The sequence below is a fragment of the Chiloscyllium plagiosum genome, chromosome 15, assembly GCF_004010195.1.
Source record: "Chiloscyllium plagiosum isolate BGI_BamShark_2017 chromosome 15, ASM401019v2, whole genome shotgun sequence".
Classification (NCBI taxonomy): Eukaryota; Metazoa; Chordata; class Chondrichthyes; order Orectolobiformes; family Hemiscylliidae; genus Chiloscyllium; species Chiloscyllium plagiosum.
In genome coordinates this window covers 11,298,302-11,316,558 of record NC_057724.1, presented here as the reverse complement: position 1 = coordinate 11,316,558, position 18,257 = coordinate 11,298,302, and positions in this window count along the sequence as shown.

Genomic DNA, 18,257 nt, shown 5'->3' with positions numbered 1-18,257 from the left:
GGTGTAGTCTTATTAACTAAATTAGGTCATTTCTCTGTTGGACTGTAGCATTACACAAATGAAGAGAAACCTCTATCCAACTGCACCGAAATAGAGTCTTGTTCATCTGTTCAGGTTGACCAAGAAGGTCAAACCTTAGAAATGTCCAACTACACCCCAGATTTTAGTGGATAGAACAGTTGTGGAAAACAGCATTAAGGCTAAAGGAAAATGATGCATATAGCAAATGATTAAGCATTATCAGGGAACGTTAAAACCGGTTGGACTTGAAACCAGAGGAAAATGATTGGTAATATTATAAGATAATTAAGAATTATCTTAATTTTATTTGTACATCTAAAGTAAGATTTGTCCTTTAGCTGTTAACAAAATGTAATTGATCATGACTTATTTCAATCATAGGAATTATAAATCTAAACAAACAATTGCTGCATCCACTATTGTCTAGTTACTTTGTAGTGGGTGTGGAAAAAGAAAAATCAAAACCAGAGATAATTTCAAAACACAAATCAAATTGGCTTTCATTTTTTTTCTTCCCAAATGCATCACAGAGTTCATACCAATTTGTAAAAACAGTTGTGATAAAAGTAATAACAGTTGCAAGTTATGCATCAGAAATATTTTACAGTTTCCTATTGACAGACAGATCACACATTTATGAACATGAATCTTTACACCTTGTTTCAGGAAGCAGGTACGTAACAGTTTATGTGTTTCTACACTTTTTCTTGTTAATTTGGCACTGACCAGAATAAAATCCTCCAAATGCAATAGTATGAAGATATACGAAAGTGTCATTGAGTCACAGAGGTCTATAACATAGAAAAAGGCCCTTCAGCCCCTCAAAACTGCAATGTAAAAATATGATCACACACAAAAAGGAATCATTAGCAAATATGTTATCAGCTACTTTTTCAAGCTTCCAGCTGTTGTAGAAAGCATGGTGAACCATCACATCTGACAGTTACTTATACTGAGCCTCAAATATCAAATCTATAATACAAAACTTTGTGTAAATGGGCCTACCAATGCAAATTGACAAAATGAGTCATTATCTTGTACTTGGAAACCTTCTCTGAGATTAAGAAAGTCAACATCAGAAGCAAATTATACAAAGAAAAAACACCAAATGATTATGAAAGATGTTTTTATTCAGTGTAAACTTACGTTAACCTTGTGTACATACACAGACATTTCAATCATGCTAAAGAACCTCAGGTCTTTATATTCCTTATGTATATCCCATGCTGTCTATCCAACTAGTGAATCATAAAATAGTTCCTATTCTAGGTATGTGGGTCAGGCATGAATAGAGCTTAATTATTCAAATACAATTGTATTTGCCTGTGAGTTGGAGCTCAATCAGTCTTTTTTTATATCTGAATTAGAAATATCATGAAAATTAATTATGGCAACATTTTACTTGCTGTCACGTTGCAAGTACTTGAGTGACCCAGCAACAGCTTTTTTATTAAGATGGATGATCAATTTCCTAGGTCAAAAGATTAATCCCCTGAATACTTAATTTTATGTATAAACTATGTTAATTGAAACTACAGAGTTCTTGAAATAAGAGTTATGTGGTAACAGAACGACCAGAGAAATGCATTGAAACAATGAAGTTTTGTCAATCCAATATTTGCGGGATAAAAGATACCAGCTGAGTCAGTGGTGTTTTTCGGAATGGGTTGGTGTTTTATTTTCATCTTCATCACGTGGGAAACAGGCTGGCAGAGCACAAGACTCACCTATTAACTCATTCAATTTGATTTTCACTGAAATCAGTCAATATCAGATGGGATCCATACTTAGGTGCAAACTCTTGTCTTATTCAGAAGGTAAGTGGATTGTATACATTGTAACAAAAGAACCCTTGGCAAAATGAATAATTATCATAAAGAAAAATCAGGATTCTTATGACTTGATAAACTCTATGAAATCAAAATGCACTCACTGTTATATAGATCTCAGAAAAATTAACAAGTGTGCAACAAGGCTAAGACTGTGGAATCAATTACGAGACTGAATACATGAGAGACAAAAATAAAAGACAATCATTTGAAAGATTTTGTGGATTAAGAGCGAAGTAGTAGCCTTGGATTTGGCAGATTTTTTAATTCAAACATTTCAAACTCAAATCCACAATGAGTGAACGCCAAGTCAATGCTCAGAGATGGGAAATTTCTCGACTTGCTTCATTCACTTTGAGCAAAGTACCACAAATGGTGAGATCTTCATTCTGTTGTGGGGCAAAAAGAACGCTCAAATCCTTCCTGGGTCTGTGTAAGCCTTGACCTCGCGTTTAAAAAAAAACACCCAGAAAGAATTCAAAAGCTATTTACCCACTGCTTGTCTGAAGGAGACACATCAACACTATTATGACAATACCCATCTGCAAGAGAAATAGCAAAGAACACCTCTCTCTTAAAGGCACAGTCTTGTCACAAAACGTTATCTCTTTGCAACTCTCTACAGATGCTGCCAGGCCTGTTCAGTATCTCCAGCATTCCTTGTGTTTGTTTCAGATTTCCAGCATCTGCAGATTTTTCTTTTTAGAAGTGTAAGGTGATCTCTCTCTAAATTGTTTATTTTAGTAAAGGGAATTAAGCCTTATTTTAAACAATACCTCTCAAATAATGCAGGGATAAAGCAGAAACCTTATGGCAGCCACATGTCTGAATTACACCCATTGTGCAGCAAAGGAATTTTGCAATATTCAGCCTCATTAGGGGTATACATCCTGCTTTCAATTGGGAACAAGATGCTATATTGAACTATTTGTGATCTTCAGTTTTACACTAAACCTGAAATAATCTTATAACATGCAATCAATATGCTTTTAGCACAAAAACATCTTTAAAAGCTGTTTGAAGATGCAGAATACAAATACTAAAAAGCATAGCTATAAAAGTATGATAAAACATGTTGAACATATCTTAGAATAATTACTTGAAATTCCTTGATTGTGTTGCCTGTTTTATCCCTAAATGATTCTGTTACATTACTTTGACTACTTCTGATGAATTGACAATAAAACCTAATTCAATTCAATTCGTCATAGGTTTTATTGATCTGATTTTACTATCTCCAACTTGGCAAGCTTGTTCAGCTTCAGTAAGAAGCTACAATTTTTGGTAATGAATCTGAAAGTGCTTCAGCCTTGAGATTGATTACATAACACAGTAATGTGTTATGTTTGTGCATATAAACTACATCCATAGTGCAAGCACTTGCCTGGTTTCTGAAATGATCCCCATTTTAACATAGTCCTGTCATTGCTAACAATCTAAAATAGCTAATCAGAGTAGAAGTTTGGCCATACCAATCAGAAGAGCACTGCCAGATTTATTTTTCCCATTGGTTCTACATTTTGCTGTGAAGTGTAATTAGCATAGAACTGATGCAGAAACTTCAGATGGTCCTTCATGTTTGTTTTTTTTATAGTTTCACTCATCAGATGCAAAGCATTACAATTTATTGATGAAAGAGATTGATGATGATTGTGACATTTTTACTAGTGGCATTAAAAAGACATTAAATACACAGCTGTTTATTGTAGATTTTCTGTTTAAAATTAACAGTCTAGTGAACTTAGGAATGTTAGTCTACTAAAGCTGCTCATCTTTTAGCATATGCCTTTTTAGTTCATGAACTATTATAGTTAGCACTAAAAAGAGCTTTGCATTGTAATGTCTTAACAGTAATGGATCATTGCCCCAAAAAGACTTAAGTTAATAAATCACGGCAGCTTTATAATTGTAGTCAATGAGCTGTTGCTGTTAAAACAGAAATGATGTTACATACAAAGCTGAACATAATGTCTTTCAGTTTTACAATTACCAGTTCACTAAGCAGAAACACATAACAGATCATAAACTATCCAAGCTTTATTAACTTGCAACTTTCTAGTCAATGAATTCCTTAAGGTTAAAGCTAAGATAGAGTTAATGCCTATCAATTCAGGGGGTCTCTAACAGATTACTGTTGAATGAAGTTGCCAGACAGTGAATTGTTAAATGAAGATCTTCTAACTAGCGGAACAAGGTGCTAGGTACTTGAACTGAAATACAACTATAGAAAACCAATCAATTCTTCCTGACAAAAGATTTCTGCAGCCCATTGTTTTGTGGGAAACCTTCTAGTATTGTCCTGGTTATGATTTTGTAGAGGCTCCCAGTTGCCTTACATCGTTCAGATATTGCACCATTTGAACTTGTGGCCACTGAGATGTCTCTTCTCATCAACTTCATTGGTTTGCAAGACATTAAAATGTACTGAGTCCAAGGACAAAACGATGAGATTAATGTTCACATTCATCACCCAGGCATAAATCTGTCAGAGTAGACCATCTGTCTGTAGTAGAATACTGAAAGGTTTTACCATAGAAGGAGGGTTTTAGCTTTGCTGGTCAGTCCTGGTTCTCTGATAGAGTGATCCACCTAGGGCCATTCCCATTCCTTCTATCATAATCTTATATTTTCTTCTTTATCAGATAATGATCACAATGCCTCCTGAAGTCCTCAACTGAACCTGCCTCCATCACAGTCTCAAGCAGTCGATTCCAGATCCTCACCGCCTGAAACAGCTTTCCCTTACGTTGCATTGCTTCTTTTGACACTTATCTTAAATCTGTGTCCTCTGGTTCTTGATTCTTCTGACAGGGAGAAACCTGATTCACTTTCTCCTGGCATGCAGGATTTCGAACGTATCTATCATACCTCCTCCTAACCTTCTTTTCTCCAATAATATTGAGTTAAATGAATTCCACATCCTTAGAGCCTTTCTTATGAATTTTTTATGCACTCTGTCTAATGTCTTCCCATCTTTCCTAACGTGTAGTGCCCACAGCCAATACAAATTAGATTAGATTAGATTACATTACAGTGTGGAAACAGGCCCTTCGGCCCAACAAGTCCACACCGACCCGCCGAAGCGCAACCCACCCATACCCCTACATTTACCCCTTACCTAACACTACGGGCAATTTAGCATGGCCAATTCACCTGACCTGCACATCTTTGGACTGTGGGAGGAAACCGGAGCACCCGGAGGAAACCCATGCAGACACGGGGAGAATGTGCAAACTCCACACAGTCAGTCGCCTGAGTCGGGAAATGAACCCGGGTTTCTGGCGCTGCGAGGCAGCAGTGCTAACCACTGTGCCACCGTGCCGCCCATAAATGTTGAGACTGAATCAGTATTTTACACAGGTTTAACATAATTTCCTTGCTTGTGTACTCTATCCCTTTATTGATGAATTCTAGGGTGCCATATGCTCTGTGAACCATGCTGTCAATCAGTCCTCTCAGCTTGTTATGGACCAGACCAGACCCCCTCAAAATAGATCGAGATCCTATCTTTATCTTATTTTAAATATAAATGTGAAGTGTCTGTTCCAGATGCAATATGACTGGTCAACTTACCCGACTTTAAGCAAAACACAATTTAGTTAAACAGTGTAGTTAAAATACAATCAAAGAAAGAGGATTTTAGAATAATTTAACTCTATTGGAGAATTAACAGATTGGTACATACAGTAACTATTACTAATTAGCTGTTCCAAGATAGTAACATCCCATAGCCGCACCCCTCAGCAGAAAAGCAAGATTCAGACACAGATTCTCATGTGCAGTTCTCCAAACCAGGAAGAAAGAAAGCATCAAGAGAAAATTCAGAGAGAGTAGCAGCCAGGAGACATTTACTGAAGTTTCCACTTCTGTTGAAACACCAATAGGTTCTGCTTAAAGCTAAGCCTGAAAACCCAGAAATCCTGATCTGTGGAGCTGACCACATCCATTCAGGTTGTTAAAACAAACCCAAGGCCTCCAAAGCTGTTTACTCAAATGGTCTTAACTAGCCAGCTGTTCACTTCTGCTCTACAACCGCTCTTCAGCAAAAAATGGCAAAATAGCCTTTGAAAGTTGGCAGCATCATTACGGCTTTAATGATTTATACATTTACACTAGAGGCTTCCTCTGTTCCTGCACCCTTTTTTAAATTGCATCCTTTATTTTTGTATTTTCTTTGTGGCCTTCCTACCAAATTCAAACACTTCATAATTCTCTGCAATAAAATTTCATCTGTCATTTATTTGTCCACTTCCTTTCTATGTCCTATTGAAGCCCTAAACTGGTCTTCTCAGACTTCATAATGCACCAAAGTTTTGTACCATCTTCAAATTTAGGAATCAGGTCCTGTACACCAAGGATTAGGTCATTAGGATACACTAGGAAGAGTAAGAATCATAACACTGAACCCTGTTGTACTCCACGATAAACCTTTCTCCTTCAGAAAAACAACCTTCATCACAATTCTTTTTCTCTCACTCAGTCAATTGTGCATTTTTTTTGCTACTGTCTCCTTTATTCCAAGAGCTCAAATCCTGCTCATAAATCTGTTATATGACACCTTATCAAATGCTTTTTGGAAGTCCATGCCACATCCCATCAACAGCATTATCCTCACCAATCGTCCCCATTACTTCATTAAACATGATTTACTTTTCAAAAACCTATGCTGGGTTTCTTTAATTAGTTCACAATTTCCTAACTGACTGATAATTCTGTCCAAAATTATTGTTTTTAGAAGTTTCCTATTAATGTTAAACTGACGGGTTTATAATTTCCAGGCTTATTTTTAGATCCTTATTTGAACAAAGGTGTGAATAATGTAATTCTTCAGTATTCTAGAAACACCCATGAGTCAAAGAAAAATTGAAAAGTTAAGACCAAACTTCCACACTAACTTCCCTCAGTATCTTGGGATGTATCTCTTTAGATCCCTGTGCAATACAGTCTATCGAATATTTTCTCCTTATCATTTTTGACACCTCTAAACGTCTGAACTACCTGCTGTTTCACTATGAGCTGGGGTATGTATTCTTCCTTGGTGAACTCAGATGCAAAGTATCAATTTAAAACATTAGTTAAGTCCCAAGTTTCAGTGCATCAATCTCTTTTTCTGTATCCCTAAATTGTTCCGTTCTTTTAATGAACCTTTTACTATTTATATTGCTATAGAAGAAGACGTTTGAATCCACACTATGTTATCTGCCAATATCTTCTCATTCGCTTTCTTCGCTTTATTCATATGCTATTTCATTGCATTCAGAATCTTTCACTTTCAGCCTAAGCTTTTGATATTCTTACTTACTTGATTCTTGTCATTAGCATAATTTTTTTCTTCATTTTAATTTTGATCTCTGGGGGAATATGTTTGCCCTACCTTTGCTATTCATGGAAGTATACCTTGTCTATGGCTGAACTAGCTCTTGTTTAAAGAAAATCCATTGTTTAGTTACATTTTCTCATGCCAACCTTTGATTCCAATCTATCTGTGTCAGATCATTGTCATCTCTCTCTGAGTTGGCATTCCCTCAGTTCAGTATTAGTCTGGATTACTCATTCTTATTCTGGATTGCTTTTGTCTTTTTCAATGGACAATCTAAACGCCAACATACAATGGGCAATGTTGCCTAACTGTTGCCTCCTATTGACACTTGATCTACGTGGCTCATATCTACCTCATAACTAAGAACTAGATCTAGCAGAGATCGTCCTGTCTTATTGAACTAGAAATATAATAAAGTCATAGAGTCGTACAGCAAGGAAACAGATCCTTCGGTCCAACCAGCTCATACCAAATATAATCCCAAAGTAAGCTCATTTTGCCTGCGTGCTCCTGGCCCATATCCCTCCAAACTTTTTCTATTCATGTTCTTAACCAAATAACTAAAATATCCCAGCCTATCCAGCCTTACTTAACAACTTCCATTCCTGGCAACTTTCTGGTAAATCTCTTCTGAACCCTCTCCAGCTTAATAATATTTTTCCTATAACTGGGAAACCAGAAGTGGACACAGTATTCCAGAAGAGGCCTCACCAATGTCCTGCACAACCACAACATGGCTTCCCACCTCCTATACTCAAAGGTCTGAGCAGTGAAGACAAGTGTGCTAAATGCTTTTTTATCCATCCTGTCACTACATAATGCAAACTTTAAAAAAATATGCAACTGAACCCCTAGGTCCCTCTGTAATGCTGGAAAAGATTTTTCTAAATACACCCTCGGGTTTTTTGGTCCTCTCTTCACCTTACACTGAGACCGTCCAGGTTGATATTTGAATAACTAATTTATAGGTGCTCAATAATTCTTGCAGCTTTCTGTAATTTCCTTGTAAATGTGTCTCTCTGCATTGATTTCAGATGGAATAAAAGCAAGACACGAGAATGCCAACCTACCACCATCTCCTTCAGAAACTCTGATTCTTCTCCGGCTGTCCTGCTGCAAGGTCTGAGGGATTGTAGCGAAATGCTACTTCCCACGGACAAAACAATGAGGATAGCTTCTCAAACCGAGAAGTGAATGGAAGTGTCTAAGGATGAGCAACAGCAGGGTGCTCCCATCAGCACAACGATCTCTGTCTCAGTGAGACTCAAGGACTCCAGGAGGATGTGAAAGAAAAGTGACATAACCCCTTTAAGTGCCAGGCCTAACATTTTGAAATCTCCAGTATTCTTTTGTACAGGTTTCCTCAAACCAACACTCCTTGCAGCTCCATTCATTCCTCTCTTTGTTGGCATTTCCTCACATCTCCATTTAAATAGCCAATGTGCACTGTCAACCTAATTACATTGGTGCTTTGCACCAATTCTTTCCAGTCATGATCCACCAATGTTGGAATTCCTTCCTTTTGGCGCAATCATATCTCATGTTCGTATCTCTCTATTTTGACACAACTTTAGGAAGGGACAAAGAACCAAGAGTGGCTTCCAGTGATAACCCCCTTGATGGACAATGGATGACCATTAGGCCTATTGATTTTGAATTTGTTTTCCATCAGGCAGCAGATGACAGCACTGACCTTTCAAGACAGCCCAAGCCTCCTCAGGTGCTCTGTCTTGAACATGTCAAGAGAGTTGACTGTAAGCATTGTGTTAGGGGTGGAGAAGGGGAAGTTATTGGCACCTTTGTGTTGGGTCTGATGTTGTGTCCTCTGAACATGTCATGTTTGACATGTTCTTACATAGATTCTGGATACAAGCTCAGACCAGATCTCTTGGTTACTGTTAAACCCCGACAGACTACCCTGAATGATAAGGCTTTAGGAAAGCATGCTTCATTCTGCACAAGTTCCATCCTCCTAGCAGAATATTAGCACACCACTACTTAAGTCTCAGCTACATCACTGTTTACTCAGTACTCATCAATGTGTTTATTCACCCCATCTTGATACGTTTGAGTAATCCAAGATTTTCCACCTTTATTTCAGATTTCCAATATCCACGGTGCAGTGCTTTTGCCAACAAGGTGAAGGATTGGGAGAGTCAACTGTAAACCTAGAAGTTATAAACTGTTGGCACTCAGCACAAAGCCTTATTTCCCCCACCACCCTCAATGTTCACATTCAATTTATCCAATGAGGTTGCAAAATCAACTTCTTCCATTACTGCATTGAATAATTCTGTTGTTGTTCATATTTCTACACTGCAGTGTGATGGAGCATGTGAACTATTTCCAACCTCCTTTTTCTTGCTCATTGTGCCATGGATTCAAAAACTCAGAGCTGAACTTTCTGCAGTCCTGCAAGTCTGGCCCGGCTGCAAGTGGTTTTTAGTTGCCATCAAATCCAAAGAGACCTTGATTGAAAATTTGGCTAGACACTCGTTCCATCAACTTCCTTATCTGATGAAGTGAAGCGCCTAAAGTGAGCCTTTTTCAAAAGGAAGAAAAACTAAATTGGCCTCATAAATATAAATTGATTTGATTTTCTTTGTATTGTTCTTAAGGCCGGTCTACATGCTTTGGGACTTACATCCATGAATAGGATTTGTCGTAGACATTTCATATCAAGGTTATGAATGGGGAAAGCCATCCTTGCCTTGTTAATTTCTAACATTACCTTCGTTTAATCAAGCTTTTCAATGTTATTTGGCCAACATAACTGCACATATTGTACTAAGCAAGGGCTGTGAGACAACAGCAGTTGTTTTGCTGTTGGAATTGGGGATTGAGCTGATTACAGGGAAAAGAAATTGCCAGTTTTCTTGTTAATTGACCTTACTGCTCCAATTAAGGATTCGAATCAAATCAACACTCATCGAAAATAAAGGCTGTTATCTTAAAATATTAACATCATTTGATCAGACGAATCTCGTAGATGCATGGATGTTTGCAGTACAGAAAGAGGCAATTTGGCCCACCTCGTTCCTGCCAGTTAACAAAGATCCGAAGGCACTAATCCCATTTTCCAGCTCTTGGCCCACAACCCTGGAGACCATGGCAACACGAGTGAATATTTAAATACTGCTTGAATGTTATGAGTGTTTCTGAATCTGAGCGAATAAGTGGTTTTCGAATTCCAACATTTTTAACTTTATCTGTGAAAATCTCTAAATTTCAGCTGTGTGTGTGTGTGTGGTTTTTTAAAAATATATTTGGATTGCATTTATGTTCTGATTTACTTCCTAGCAATGCTCCAGGAATTAATTGTGGAATATATTAATGATCTGTTTTGTGAAGATTTTGGAAGATTTCTGCCTTGTCATGCCAAATGTGGTTTTTGCAAACCATGAGTGCTTTAAAACAAAGAATTCATGATAAACTGTAATTAGAGACTCTACTACTGCATTATATTGTCAATGCCACATATCAGCAAGGGTTTTCAACAGTGAACATTCGTTATCACACTATTGAAACCAATTAATATGTGGGGAAACAAATTATGTTAGTAAACTGCACATTTTAAGCACATAATTATGGCCTAAAACAATTAAAAGGGCAAACATGGAATTTGTAACTGGAAACTGTTCTTTGGTGTGAAAGGCAGTGTTAAGCTATCACAGGTAATCAGGACTGGCAAAATATCTGAACTGTTATGTAAGACATACCATGGTAAACATAAAGCGTGTAGTTAACATGTAAAATGGATCTGGAGTCCCAGTGGGATGGCATATATACTACTTATTTGCAATGTGACTGAAGGGACTAGGATATTATAAAAAATAACGATTATGATTAGTCTATAGGAGGTTGAGCAAAATCCATATTGCTGGCATTGGCTGCTTTCATAAAACAAAGAAACTCATATCGAAAGGAATATCGTTCCATGTTTGTAAGAACAGAGGAAATAGACTTTTACCATGATTATATGAGGTGCTAGTAAGATATAAAATGTAAAAGCTGAAGTAGGCCATTCAGCCCATCAAGCCTATTCCACCATTCAAAGAGATTATGGTTGATCTGATAATTAACTCCACTTCCTTCCCTTTTCCATAACTCCTAAATCCCAAACTGATTAAAAATGCATCTATCGCAGCCTTGAATATACCATGAGTCAACCTCCACAGCCATTCCAAGAGCAGGGTGGCTCAGTGGTTAGCACTGCTGCCTTACAGCAACAGGGACCCGGGGCCGATTCTAGCCTCAGGTGACTGTCTGTGTGGAGTTGGCACATTCTCCCCGTGTCTACGTGGGTTATTCCAGGTGCTCCCGTTTCCTCTCACAGTCACAAAGGTCAGGTAGATTGGCCATGCTAAATTGTCCATAGTGTCCAGGGATGTGTAGCATCACTCAGGGTCAAGTGTAGTGTAATAGAGTACGGGAACACGTTGGGTGGGATACTCTTCAGAGGGTCAGTGTGGACTTGTTGGGCTGAAGAGCATGTTATACACTGTAGGGATTCTATGATTTGAGAGAAGAAATTCCTACTCATCTTTGTCTTAAATGGGTGGTTCTTTGCAATAAGATTCTGCTCTCTGGGCCCAGACCCTTCCATAAGGGGAGATACCTGTTAAGTCTGATAACTTCAATGTTTCAACAATGTTGTCTCTCCTTCTTCTAAATGCTAATGAGTGCAAGTGCAAGTCTCACAAGACAGCCACTCCAGAATTGGGATCAATCTACTGACCCTGCTCTGGACTGTCTCAACTGCCAGGATACCTTTCCTTAGATGGCACAGATGGGGCAACACGGTGGCTCAGTGATTACCACTGCTGCCCCACAGCACCGGGTTCCCAGGTTCGATTCCAGCCGTGGGCAAGTGTCTGTGTGGAGTTTGAACATTCTCCCAGTGTCTGTGTGGGTTTCCTCCAGGTGCTCTGGTTTCCTCCCACATTCCAAAGATGTGCAGGACAGGTGAATTGGCCCGTAGTGTTAGGTGCATTAGTCAGAGGGAAATAGGTCTGGGTGGGTTACTCTTCGGAGGTTAGTGTGGCCTGATTGGGCCAAAGGGCCTGTTTCCACACTGTAGGAATCTAATCTAGAGAAGGGGACATACACTGTTCACGGTATTCCAAGTGTGCCATCCAGGAGCCTGAGCAAAATTGGAGTCAGTGGGTATCGGGGGAAAGCTCTCTGACAGCTAGAATCATGCCTGGCCATGGGAAGATGGTTGTGCTTGTTAGAGATCAGTCAGCTCAGCTCCAGTTCATCTCTGCAGATATACCTCAGGGTCGTGTCCTCAGCCCAACCATGTTCATTCCCTCCATCATAAGGTCCGAAGTGGGGATATTCACCAATGATTGCACAATGTTCAGCACCATTCATGACTCCTCAGATACTGAAGCATTCCATGTGCAAATGCAACAAGATCTGGACAATACCCAGTAGCAAGTGACTTTCAAATATCGGCAATCACCAGCTTCAACAACAGAGGATCCAACCATTGCCCTTGACATTCAGTGGATTAACATCACTGAATCCCCCACTATCAATGACCAGAAACTAAACTGGACTAGTCATATATATACAGTGGCTCCAAGAGCAGGTCAGAGGCTAGGAATACAGCAGCAAGTAACTCACCTTCTGAGTCCGCAAAGCCTATTCACCATCTTCAAGGCACCAGGAAGCTTGACACCACCAGGACAAAACAACCCGGTTGATTAGCACCACATCCACAAGCTCCATCCAGCACTGACACATCAGCAGCTTGTACTGTTGTCAGAGAATTGAGCCCAATTGAACAGAGTTGAGAGTGTGGTGCTGGAAAAACACAGCAGGTCAGGCAGCATCCAAGGAGCAGGAAAATTGACTTTTCAGGGCAAAAACCTCCTGTTGAAGGGCTTTTGCCCAAAACATCGATCTTCCTGCTCCTCGGATGCTGCCTGACCTGCTGCGCTTTTCCATCATCACACTTTCGACTCTAATCTCCAGCATCTGCAGTCCTCACTTTCGCCCAATTGAACAGAGACCACTCATGCGCAGATCAAGTGAAATTGACAAATTGTTTAATACAATTGATATCGCTGTAAGAGAAATTGACTAGGCTGATACAGAACTGACAGTCTGTACAGATAGACCAAGTGTTCTTTTCCTCAAGCAGTGGGCACAGGCAGTTTTATAGGGCTACAGTAATGTGGTGTGAATTACAGTACAAGCAAGAGTAAAACACAATCAATGGGAGGACAATTAGCTGTCTGGTCGCAGCAATCAGTCTGTGATTGAGTTAGTAGATTCCGATCCTCTGTGAGAGCAGGTGTTAATGTTTCTCATCCTGGCATCAATGGATTTCCATTGTGGTTAGTCCGCAAATAAGGTACCTTGGTGTCTTTCAGTCTGAGCATCTTTTGTCGAGTTCCAGTATGTGTGAGGAGTGAGGCTGCCCTTAGGGCTTTGGGAGTGGTTGTGCTTACTGAGTGCTAGGAAGTCTATTGTCAGGCTGTCTTGGAAGTGTATTCCCCAGTCTGGAAGTGGCTTGAGTGATCTCCTGTTTGCTGTCTAGTGTTTTAGTTAGCCTGTTTGGTTAAGGCTGAGGCACTCTGGGTAGTTTCTTTTGTGGCTTAGGCAGACATGGTTTCTTTTGCTCTTTGTGGCCATGCTGTAGGTGGACAGGGAAGCAGATTTTCTCCCACAACTATCTACAAGAAGCACTGCAGAAATTCACTAAGGATACTCAGACAGCATCTTCCAAACCCATGATTACTTCCGTGTAGAAGGACAAGGGTAGTAGATGGAACCACTATCCCCCGCAGATTCCCCTTGAAGCCACACACCATCTTGACTTGGAAATATATTGCCGTTCTTTCACTGTTGGTTGGTCAAAATCCTGCAATTTCCCTCCCTAACATAATTGCATGTCTACCTACATCACATGGGCTGCTGCGGTTCAAGACGGCAGCTCATCACCACCTTCTCAATGGCTACTGAGAACGGGCAGTAAATTCTGGCCCAACCAGTGACTGTAGATTCCCACAAGTGATTTTTGAAAAAATGGTATGGTCTAATAAATGCCCTTCATTTGTTTCAGCCGGATTTCCCCATTGTTATGCTCCATTTTCTTTCAAATTAGGCCGACATTCCACTTGCCTTCCCAATTCCCCGAACTTGGATACCAGCTTCTTGTGCTTTATGCACAAGGACAGTTGAATCCCTTTCTGCTGTAGCTTTCTGTAGTCACTTTCCATCTAAATAAAAATCAGCCCCTCTATTTTTCTGGCCAAAGTGCTTAACCTCACATTTTCCCAGATTATATACCAAGCTTTTGCTCACTTGCATAACCTGCCTATATCTCTCTGCAGACCTCATTGTGTCATCCTCAGCACCTGCCTTCCCAACTATTTTTGTGTCATTTTCAAACTTGGCTCTAGAATATTCATTTTCCTCACTCTAGTCATTAACATACATGGTTGAAAGAGGACCATGTCTCTCTAAATTCCTTATTATTCACTGCAGCCTGTTATTTCTGTCAAGCTGGAAGGTGCCTGAGTGGCCTTGCAGTTTCAAAAGTCTGTCTGCTGCCCTCAATATGGGCAGGAAACCTGTCCTCATGACTGGCAAGGTGGTGTCCTATTCAAAATCCCAAAGAAAGAGTTCACCCTGTAGGAAGTAGTCCTGACTCCTTTGACTCACCTGCAATGTGAAAATTCAATGTTTAGCTCTTTGCAAAGAGGGTAATTATCGCCAGGTAGGAGTTGAGATAAAAGAGTTATTTTTGTATTTTAATCTTGATACATTTCTCTTCATTTGTCAGATATTTTGGGACACAGTGGAGCTTCATGGCAATCAATTAAAATATCAACATAAAAGCTTATACAAGAATAATGATGCTTTTATAGTGGCGAAAGTGAGGACTGCAGATGCTGGAGATTGGAGTCGAGAGTGTGGTGTTGATAATGCACAACAGGTCAGGTAGCATCCAAGAAGCAGGAAAATCAACATTTCACGCAAAAGCCCTTCATCAGCAATGAGGCTAGGAGCCTCGGGGTGGAGAGATATTGGTCAACATTGGGGCGATGCAGTGGGCCTCACAGTGTCAGGGACCCAGATTTGACTCCACCCTTGGGCAACTGTCTGTGAGGAGTTTGCCTGTTCTCCTTGTGTCTACATGGGTTTTCTCTGGTTTCCTCCCACGGTCTAAGGATTTTCAGGTTAGTTGGATTGGCTATGCTAAATTGCCCACAGTGCCCAGGGATGTGCAGACTAGGTGAGGTAGCCATGGGACATGCAGGGTTACAGGAAATAGGGGTGGGTCTGGGTGAGTTGCTCTTCGGACAGTTGGTAAGGACTCAATGGGCTGAATGGCCTGCTTTCACACTGTAGGGATTCGGTGGGCAAAGCTTTAAAACCTGGGGATGTGATTCCTTCGGTGATTTGAATGAAACTTTGCTGATCAACTCACCACCAAATCCAGTTGGGACCTTCCTAACATCACTAAAAACATATTGCGCAGTGCACAATTCTAATGTGCAGCACTGAATGTCACCAAGTTTCAAGGAAGTGGACTATTTCAAGTCGCAATGGTATGTCAGTAACCAAAACCAAGATAAACAGCTGTCTTTTAAACTGCCAGACAAAAATTGAAATAGCGTGCTTTGGAAATGTTATGTTGGGATATGATCACCCAAAATAAAGATTAGAAATAGAACCTTGTCACTAATACATCCATGAAGAGAAAATTATTGACTACAAAAGTTGAATTTCGTATTCCAAGGAGTGGTTGAGACAAATGGCTCTATGTATTTAAAGGGAATATTCCTGGCTGGCAGTATTTGACCTGATACATAGGTGAGTTTTAAACATGGCAGAAAAGCTGCTAGTTCCCAACAGCAAAGACCCACTCTGGCTGCTGGTGAGCACAGGATAATGTGAGAACAGCACCTTGGAGGATTGGTCATAGATAATAAGGTGAACGCCAGAACAATGCAAAAGAAAACTCTCTCAACATCCCCGGCAGAAAGCCTCCAGGAAAATCCCTAAAATTTACACTATGCCAAAGTTTGGTAAAGTTCTGTGTCTCTTTTTTGACATACTGATGGTTTTAAAACAATATAAACTAGCTCTTGGAGCACACTTGTGACACTAGCTTAGAAAATTCTGCTTACGCATCAATGTTTGGCATGCGAAAAGGATGAAGTGCATAGGTTGGGTCAGCAAGACCTGCCTGTCGGGGCCTGTGGTGGTGTGGAAGGGGTTGGCAGGGCTGAGGTTAGGGGTATTTCAGGGCTGATATAGGGATGGTGTGTCTGGGCTAGCTGGGGAGACCATAAGATATGGGAACAGAATTGAGCCAATTGGCTAATTCAGTCTGCTCCACTATTTGATAATGACAGATATGTTTCTCAACCCAACACTCCTGCCTTCTCCCCACAATGCTTGATCCTCTGTACTAAGAACCTGTCTATCTCTGTCTTAAAGACACTCAATGACTTGGCCTCATATAGCCCTGCAACATTGAATGCCACAGGTCCCACAATGTTTGGTTGAAGAAATTCCTCCTCAGCTCAGTTCTAAAGGGTCATCCCTTCACTCTGAGGCTGTGCCTCAGGATCCTAGTCTCTCCTCCTAGCGGAAACATCTTTTTCATGTCCACTCTATCCAGGCCTCTCGGTATTCTATAAATTTCAATTAGATTCCCTCCCCATCCTCCTAAATCTCATCAAGTACAAACCCAGAGACCGCAATTGAAACTCATATGACAATCTCTTCACTCCAGGATTATTCTTGTAAATCTCCTCCGGACCCCATCCAACATCAATACACCTTTCCTTAGATACCAGGCTCAAAGTTGCTCAGAATATTCCAAATGTGATCTGACCAGAGCATAATACAGCCTCAGAAACACATACCTGCTCTTATATTCTAGTCTGGTCAAAATGAATGCTAACATTGCATTTGCCTTCCTAACTGTGTGTTAACTGTAAGAGAATCCTAAACATAGATTCCTAAGTCCTTTTGTGCTTCAGATTTCTGAAGCTCTTACTCACTGAGAAAACGGCCTATCCTCTATTCTTCCCAACATAGTGCATAACCTAACACTTTCCCACATTGTATTCCATTTGCCACTTCTTTTCCCACTCTCCTTGCCTGTCCAAGTCCTTTTGTAGCCTCCCCACTTCCTCACCACTCCCTGCCCCTCCACCTATCTTTGTGTCATCTGCAAACTCAGGACCAATGCCCTCATTTCTTTCATCTTGATCATTAATGTATAAGGAGAAAGTTAGGACTGCAGATGCTGGAGACCATAGTTGAGAGCATGGTGCTGGAAAAGCACAGCAGGTCAGGAAGCATCCGAGGAGCAGGAGAATCGATGTTTCAGCCATAAGCCCTTCAACAGGAATGAGGCTTGTGGGCCAGGGGAGCTGAGAGATTAACTCCCTCCCATTTATCTGTCAGCCCTCTGACCCACAAGCCTCATTCGTGATGAAGGGCTTATGGCCAAAACATCGATTCTCCTGCTCCTTGAGTGCTGCCCGACCTGCTGTGCTTTTCAAGCACCACACTCTTTTTAATGTATAACGTGAATAGTTGTGGTCCCAACACTGACCCCTGTGGAATTCCAGTCATTACTGGGTGACCACTTTATCCCAACTCTCTGCTTTCTGCCAATCCTCTGTACATGCCAGTATAACATACCCTTATTATCATGGGCGTTTATTTAGCAGCCTCCTATGTGGCACTTTGTCTAAAGCCTTCTGGACGTCCAAATAAATCATGTCCACTCTTTTGCCTAACTTGCTCATTCCCTCCTCAAAGAATTCTAACAGATTTGTCAGACATGACCTACCCTTGATGAAGCCATGCTGACTCAGCACTATTTTACCATACGCTTTCAATCTTAGCTGAAAAATGTGTTGCTGGAAAAGCCCAGCAGGTCAGGCAGCATCCAAGGAGCAGGAGAATCGATGTTTCGGGCATAAGCCCTTCTTCAGGAATGAGGAAGGTGTGCCAAGCAGGTAGGATAAAAGGTAGGGAGGAGGGACTTGGGGAGGGGTGTTGGGAATGCGATAGGTGGAAGGAAGTTAAGGTGAGGGTGATAGGCC